The following is a 9,514-nucleotide window of genomic DNA, read 5'->3' as shown; positions in this document are numbered from 1 at the left end:
GAGACCATAATCCACAAAAACCTTCATGCCTTTTAATCTAATAGTTTGATCAAATCCAAATTCACAATACATATCAAGCACAACTACATCCGCAAACCTAAAAATTTTCACTTGTAGATCTACTGCCAAACTTACAAAATTCTCCAAACAGTATCATCTATTTTATTTTAAAAATCAAGAGTCATCCAAAACAAATCCAAACTTTATAAAGCTCTTACAAAGTCAATACATACTCAAATCACTCTAAATCAATGCTCAAAGAAACTCCATCAAGTCAACTCTTAGATCCTATTCTTTGATCTCTAAAAAAAACTCCAAAATCATTGTTGAGGCTTGGTTATGTGCCTTGGGTTCTGATTTTGATCCTAGTTGGTAAACGGTCTTCTCCGGGTATCAATTTTTGTCCCATTTGAGGTAAATTCTACTAAAATCAACTCCTAACTCCTTCCTACATATGCTTATATCTTTTATTTTTCTAATTTACCTTGCTTTTCTTTATTTATGGTCTTAAAAAGTAGATAGAAGCCACTTTCTAAAAAAGACAGCATTACTATGGAAAGTTTTATTACCTTCCTATCTTTTATCCATATTTTTTTATTTTACCTTTTAATTCAACTTTTCTATAATAAGATCCATATTATTATCTTTCACCATATAGTCATATTACAACATGACATCCATTCCCTTTGAACATGTGCATCCTCTGATATGCACCAAATAATCCATAATTGTTTGATTCATACTATATTGTCTACATCTTCATCCAAATCATCTTCATCATTTTTGCTATCCAAGTCAAGTTCATCTTCTTGTCTTAGAAGATTTATGTTGTTAATAAGGTCTTTTATATTTATTCATGTCTATCTTTGTTTGAATATCTTCACTCGCTTCCTTGTAATTGGTATTTTTAACCTTGATCCATCTAGCTCTTGTAATGAATAAGTTGCATTATCATGAATAATTATTACTACATATGGTCCAAACCAATATTTCAAAAACTTCTGCAAAGCACTATGTTGGTTATCTAGACTACCATCATAAACAAGTATCCAATCACCTTCTTCAATTGTTCTAGGCCTTAATTGATGTTGCTTATCAAATCGAGTCTTATTCCCTAACCTTGCCTTTTATATCCTTTCTAATGCTAGTTCTACATCTTCCAATCTTGGTTCAAGTTGCCAAATTCTAATACGTAACAATTCATCCCTTGCCAACCCATCTTTCTGTGGTAGCATACTCTAAGTTGGCACATATTCTTCAATTAGCATAATTGGTTTTTGACTTGTCATAAGTTCTAGTAGCATATAACTTGTCACTGAACTATGTGTTGTTTAATCAACCCATAATACATAAGATAGAAGTTGAAGCCATTCTCTCATTCTTCCATTGTAAGCTTTAATTAAGGCTTTTACAATTGGTGGATGTCTATGCTCATTCTTTGCATTTTCCTCCGCATTATAAGCAATAGTCAATGATAATTTAATTCCACATCTCTAAAGAAATTCACAAGCTTCATGTATATCCAATCCTCTACAAACTATAGTGATCTTTTTCACACATCTATAGTGACAAATAACATCTTCAATTAAAAACCTATAAATTCCTTCTGTGGACTTTATTATTAGTATCTTGCCTTTTACTTGGTTTAATAAATCTTCATGAGTCAAGACCAAATATCTCATTTGTCATAATCCAATCGGCATAATAACCAAATCAATAATCTATTTAAAATGAATAGCCAAAAAGTAAGTAGGATGTAGACCATCTCAATATCGTATATTAGAATATGTTTGACAAATTTCACACATTTTTGTAAATAAAAGCACATCTTGATACATATTTTTCTACCAATATGATTCTTTAAGTTTAACAAAAGTAGTCCAAATTATCCTATGTCCTATCCATAAACTATCATGAAAGCCTTTCAATAAATTTTATTGCTCTTCTTTATTGCCTATCACTTGTTGTGGCATTCTAATTCTTTTTTTTGGTGTCTTCTATAAGAACCCTTCTCAAAGCAAAAATCCATCAGCCTTTTTTTTTATTTGATTAAATTTTTCTATTGACCAATTTTTTTGTATAGTCAAGGTAGTCAAATAAAGACCAGTTTCTAATAATTTTCCTTCATAAAGTACTTTAAAAAATATCTTCTCTTCTTTATTAAGATTTGATACTGAATAGAATTTTTTTTCAACATCATCAATGTCTTCAACCATCTCATCTTCTCTTTCATATCTTGTTCAAGATAACAGGTTCGCTACCAAATTATCTTTTCTAGCAACATGCTTAAATTTTGGATTTAATGACTTAATATTAGCAATCTATCTTAGCATTGTAATATCCGGTGTCGAACAATTAATAATCATTCTAAGTAATGGCAAACAAACTGTTTCAATTACTACCACAATACCAATCAAATAATCCTTTTTAGCTTTCAGAGCCGAAACAACTCTCCATAGTTCTCTTCTAACTTGCAAATATGCACATTGGTAAGTACTTAAAACTTTAGCTCCAAATTGAATTGCAAATTTGTTTCTACTTGAATCATCTTAACTCACAGCCCATCCAATAGCAATCGGACTCATATCCAAGTAAGAATTACTTGTCTATTATACTATAGATCAATTCTTCTTAATATTAGAGGTGTCAATAATAACACCTTTAGTTTTTGTATTATTTTAGTATGTTTTTTTTTATTTAAATTAATAATCTTTACGTAATAATTCATACAATGAATTTGTTATATGAGCATAATAAAGAATCCAAATATAATAAAATATACAAGCTCCTAAAAACCTGAGTACTTTTGTTAAAGAATCACATATATCTTTCATCCTTCCAATTGCATCAACTTTACTTGGATCTGATTTTCTTCCATAAAATCCATAGAAGTGTCCAACAATGATAACTTCTTGTACTCCAAATGTAGATTTTGTTCTTGAAAGTGTAAGATGAAGTTCTTCAATTCGAATTAAAATCTTCTCACAGTCTTGTATATGATCTACAACATACTTACAACATCTCCTCTCATCTAAGGTCTCATCATTTTTTTTCTTCTTTATATCCTTTGATATGAACATCATCTAGAAAAGGCATAGTTTTTTCAAGAATGAAGTGTCTCAATATATTATTCATATCATTCATCATATGTGCAATTGAATTAGTAGCACCTTGTGGAAGAGTACACATTTTAAGTAGTCCGAGTGGCATTCTTATTGTTGTTAAATCTCTACTTCCATGTATAAGTTGAAATTGATCATAAAACGAATATAAATCACTCATTGAATAAATTATCCTTTCTGCAAACGCTTCTGTAAAGTCATCTACTAAAGGTCCTATACTTGCATTTCTAATAGTTATTGCATTTACAAGGTGCATATCTTGAATAAAGCATAATGATCCCTTTTTCTTAGGCATCGTAAACCAAGAATTAAAATATAGAACAAAAGAAGGCTCCAAAATCTTCATTTGTATTTTTTCCTTCAATAATTTCATCAATTTAGATAAATGTGCCCTTGACATAGGAATTGGCCTTAAGTTCCAAGGCACATGTGGTATTGTAAAGATAATCATAGGAGCAAAAATATTAGGATCGACACATTTTATTTCATGAGATCCAAAAAAAAATGATTTATCTCATTTTTTAAGTATTTCTTTAAAATATTCAATATCTATTAGTAACAAAGAACCATCACATCTAATCTTTAATTCTTCAAAATTCTCCTTTATAAATTGATGTCTAATATTCTTTGGATCTCTTAAACTTTTTTTCTTTGATACTTCTTTCATTTATTTTATAGAATCTTTTGGTAAAGGTTCAGCAATAGGTTTTACCTTCTTATCTATTATTTTATATTTTATCTCTATAATAACTTCTAATACTTGAAAAGATTCAAAAATGATATAAACCTCCCTTGAATTTATTTCTACAATCTTATCATCATCTTCTAATCCAATAGATGTAATTAACTCCAAAAGATCTTCTAATCCATTTTTTTCATAAATTCCTAAAATCCTCTCATTATCTTTTAAAGTTTCTAATCTATATAATTTCTTTTTAATATTATATATTCTTTTTTTTATTTTTTTTAAATCTTTAATTTTTTTATATATAATACTTCTATTTTAAAAATATCAATAAAACTTATATCAAAGGCACCTACATCTTACAAAAGTATATCTTCTTTTGTACCTCTATAAGCTCGCTTTACAATGGTACTTCTTAAAAATCCTTAATTTCTCCAATAACTCTTGGTAATGGCTTCTCCCTCAATCTATCTCAATTTTGTTCATAATTAAGAGGCATGGTTAGAAATTATATTGCTTTCTTTCCATCTTCACTCCGTATTTGTATATAAGTTGAACCATCATCAAAAACTTTTATTTCTATTTTTATTATTGGAATATAAGGTTGTCCTAAAATCAATAAATATGATGTTGTATCTTAAACAAAAAAATATTGTTCTATTGCAACATCTCTAATTTGGATTTTAACATTTGGATAAGCTCCATATAATTTACCTTGTATATTACTAGCCGCTCGTATTACCCATCTATGTTCCATATCAATTGGCCACCTCCACTTTTTATAAAGATCCCTAGATATAAGATTTATTTGATAACCATGGTCAACTAAAACAACAATCGGTTCTTCTCTATCACTTACTTTCACCAATACTTTTGTAATTGCCCTTGTTCAATGCTTTGGAGCATAATGGTTTGAAGTTTCTATTTCTTTGTCACTATACTCTTCAAAATACACTCGTTGAGTATAACTATTCTTTTCATTTATTGATTGCTTGTAACCTTTATCACTTTTTACTTCATCTTTATATAATCTTGCATCAATAGCATGATTCATCCTAGCTTCACCCATTAATTGTCTCATTTTTTTAATACTGTCAATGATCATATTATGAAATTTCTTCTTTGCAATTTCTAAAATTTCTTTCAATGTGAATTCTACCTCAGCATTTAATATACATTCTTTCAATACTCCTTTTAAATCTGTTGCTGCTTCAATATTAAAAAATAGCTTATAAGCTATTGATTTACTTTTATCTTTTGTCTCTTTTGTTTTTTCTTCCAATGTTGTTGAAGTGTCCTTTATATGCAATTCTTGTGAAGCTGCTTTATAAGCCTTATTTCCTAGATTTTGCCTCTTTGAAGAATTTCCTTCTCTTACATCATCAAAAAATTTTCATCTCTTTTCTTCCATCAAAGCTTCATATTCACTCTTAGCAATATATGCATGAAGTAAAAGAGTGTCTACAAGAGCTTCCCAACCTATTGTACCTCGTATTCTAGCTACAATTCTCAACAATGCTTTTCAAGATATTTTTTCTGTAGAAGTCCAAAACCCACTTGTTTCTATACTTCCATCAAAGTCATCAACTACCTTGGTACTATAACTTGTACTGTCTTGTGTTCTTATTCCATGTTTTACTAAATAGTCTTGAATGAATGCTCTCATACATTCGTTGCTAAAATTGGTTTAAAAGAGATCCTATGTATCTTTTAATGCTATCTTTCCATCTTTTCAATAAAAAATCCCTTACTGCATCATATCATTAAATTCATTGCAATCCTTTCTAGTATGAGAAGTATCATAACACCAAATGCACCTTTATATATATCCTTACTTAAAAACAATCTTCAAATTATTTGTAGAAGTCTTTTCTTCAAGTCTTACCACTTTGATTTGAAGATCCCACATTCCATGTACAATTTCTTTAATTCCCACATCTTCTTTCTTTGTTAAAGATGTTGGAGGTTGAATAGTAGGCATTGTTGGTCGTATTGTATTTACTTGAATTTTAAGTACTTATATTACTCTTAGAATATTAACCCTATCCTTCATCCTTTCTTGTTTTGCAAGCAATGCCATCGCATCTTTAATATTTTTCCACTTTCTTGTTAATCCTTCAACTTCTTCTTTGTCTTCAAGAAGCAACTCCAATTTTTCTTATAATTCTCCATCAGTAGCTTGAAGAAATAATTCAACCTTGATTGGCTCCAATGTCAATTTTTCCATCTTTGACAATTGAAAATATTACTTTTTAAATTCTTTTAATAGCTTCATTGCTTGTAAATTCTTAGAAGGCCACTCAATCCATTCTAGAAATAATTTCTTAATAACATGATCGGTATCCTTTAAGAAATATTTGTCTTTTAATGCATGTAAAAAATTCTCCCATGAATTCTTATAATTCTTCATAATTAATGAAATATATTCTCTTATTTTCGGTATTGTAGCAAGCCCAAATAATTCAATCATCTTCTTCTCAGAAACCCGATTTAATTAAATGGTGCATATTAGTATTTCTAAATAATACATCATATATATTTTAAATTATTATTATATGGCAATCACATCATATCAAGAATTATATTTTGCAACAATATATATATATATACACATATAAGTACTCACATACATAATTTAATAATATTAAAAAATTAGATTTTATTTTAAAATTAATATTATTACAAATAGAATTCTAAAGAAATGATTAAAATAAAACATTAACATAATCAAGAATATTTAATACAATCATATAAAATAATTTCAATGTAAGAAAGAAAATATGAAAATCTAGATTAAACACTTCAATTGTATTCTACTTGTAAAAATATTTATAAAATAAAAAAGTAAAATAAAATAAAACCAATTAGTTAAAAAAATAAATAAAAAATCATAAAATAAATTTGAAGAAGTTAAAGATGTTGAATTTTTTATTTATGTTTTCTTACAAAAATTCTATACTTCCTTATATAAAACATGTTTTGATTTTATTCTAAAAGTATTTCTTGTTTGTTCTCATATTTTCTTTTAATATATGTAAAAATATATTAAATAGTTCCACTATGCAACTTCTAGTGGAATTCTATCTATTAGAATGTTGTGTAATATATACTAGACATTGTATGTGTGTAAATATCTAGTAAAGTAATGTCTAACATTGTTTCCCTTAATTAATATAAAAGTCACATAGGTTAAAAAAAATCTCAATTGAATAAAATCTAAGACTAGTCATGAAGAGCTTTGAGTCATTGGCAGCTATGCCAATGTTTTCATGTTATGTAAAAATCAACATTCAAATGCATTGAGCATTTAAGAGTGAAAGGATTTGATATTATCTTGAAGATGGATTTATAATCCAAAAACAATATATAGAGGGTTTAAAAAAAAAAAAAAATCAAAAATCAAAAATCAAAAATCTCAAAAAACTTAAATAAACTTTTAATTATGCTAAGTAATTTTTATCAACCTTAGAAAAAATTCCAAAAATACCTTATAAAACTCTAATCAACTCCAAATAAATCTTGAATAATCTTAAAATTCTTAATTAAATCCTTAATTAAATCCTAAAAAATTCTAAAAAAAACTTATAAAATAAACCTATAAAAAATTAATAATTTTTTTAAAAAATCTTTAAAAAATTTATAGAAATCCCAAATAAATAAAAAAACATATAAAAATACCTTATAAAAATCTAAAGCAAATTTTAACTAGTTCTAAAGACATTCTAAGTAAATTTTAATTGAACTCTAATCAAACTTTAGTCAAATTCAAATATATATTCTATAGCAAATATAAAACCTCAATATTATTAATTTGACTATTGATAATGATTAAAAAAATTAAAATTTTCAATCTACTAGTTAGCTACAAATACACAAAATTTGAAAAAGATCAAACTTTCAAAAAAAAAATTAAAAAATCCTAATTTGCTTGATTGTCAACTATCCTTCTTTTACAACCTCATTATCAATCTTCTAGCATCAATAGTTTTCTTTTATATATTTTACTTGCTTTAAAAATTTATAAAAATATTAGAAATTAAGTTAACTATCAACTTATATGTATTCATTTCAATCCAACTTACATTTACTCAAAATCATAGAAACCCTCACTAATCCTTAAAAACCAATTTCTAAGATCCTAACTCATTTGAATTTCCATAACATTTTATCTAACTATCCAAAGAGCTCAATTTCACAATACACATCTAAAACAATTACATCCACAAATATAAAAAATACTTACTTATAAATTTGCTACAAAGCTCACATAATTTACTAGAATGTAATTTTTTTTTTAATTCTACAAAAAAAAAACAAAGTCATCCAAAATTGCCTTGACATTGCAAAGCTTTTACAAAGTTATTATCAAATCAAATCACATAAAACCAATTCATAAAAGAACTATATAAGTCTAATTCCAAATTTTTCTCCCTAATCAAAAAAAAGTTCTCAGATTTATTGTAAGCATGTTGTTTTGTGCCTTAGGGTCCAGTTTTCAGCCTTAGTTTACAATTGATCAATTTCAAGTATCAACCTAAGGTTTTTCTAGGTAATTATTATCAAAATTTATTCTTCATTTTTACCTAAGTATTCCAATAATATTATTTTTGCTAACCTATATTATTTTATATTGTTTATAACTTTACAAAGTAAGAAGAGTATATTTTTACAAAAGGAAGCAATAACACTAAATTGTTTTAATATCTTTCTGACTTTTACACATGTTTCTAAAATAAATTACTATTATATTTTCAATTAAATTCTTTTTATGTTAATTTTTTTCCTTTATCAAATAGATATGTTATAACATAACAATATGTTGTTTGATTTAAAACGTTGACACATTGCAAACCTTAATGTTGAATATGAATACATAATTTCCATGTATATCCTCAACATTCAATATATACTGCACCAAATGTTAAGACATAAAATTACATCAAAAGACATATAGTAGATTGATTTTATATATATATATATATATATATATATATATATAAAACACAATTTTTAAAAATTGATGTATTTAAAACACACTTATTCATGTCTTTATGTTTATTCTGTTCTCATTCATATTATTTTTTATTTCACTTTAATAAATATGTATGATCAAACTTTATTTCTTAAATGTGATAAATGTAAAAATTCGTTGTTAAGATTATTAAATTTGTATTTTTTTTTTCATTTTAAATGTCCTGAAAGTATATCTTCTTGTTTCTTATAAAAAATAATAAATGACATGAAAGTTATAAAAACAGTCTATTTTGTATCAAATCCATTTTAACATGTATATATATATATATATATATATATATATATACATTCTAAAAACATCTTAAATATAATCTTAGAGATTGTTGTGTTACTGAATCAATACAATGCTAAAATTCATATTTTGGTGATAATGTAGAATCATTTTACTTGTGGCACAAATTAAAACCTTAAAGTAATAATTTGTAGAAAAGTATATATAAATATATATATATATATATATATATATACATGAATTTTTAAAAAACTGGTTCTTAAGAAAAACATATAAATATTGCATGTTTCATTAAGAAGAAATTCATTTCTGCCTCCCCCCCTTCTTTGCCCCCTTCTTCTCCTCTTGACTAGTTTTATATGACTGAACCAATTACTAAGCATGGTCAATAAAAAAATCATTTGGGAGAGGACTCTTAAGAAGATATATTTTTCTCTTAGA

This window comes from Physcomitrium patens, chromosome 16, assembly GCF_059467195.1.
Source record: "Physcomitrium patens ecotype Gransden chromosome 16, ASM5946719v1, whole genome shotgun sequence".
Taxonomy (NCBI): domain Eukaryota; kingdom Viridiplantae; phylum Streptophyta; class Bryopsida; order Funariales; family Funariaceae; genus Physcomitrium; species Physcomitrium patens.
The sequence above is the reverse complement of the archived record's forward strand: the minus strand, read 5'-3'. Positions refer to the sequence as shown.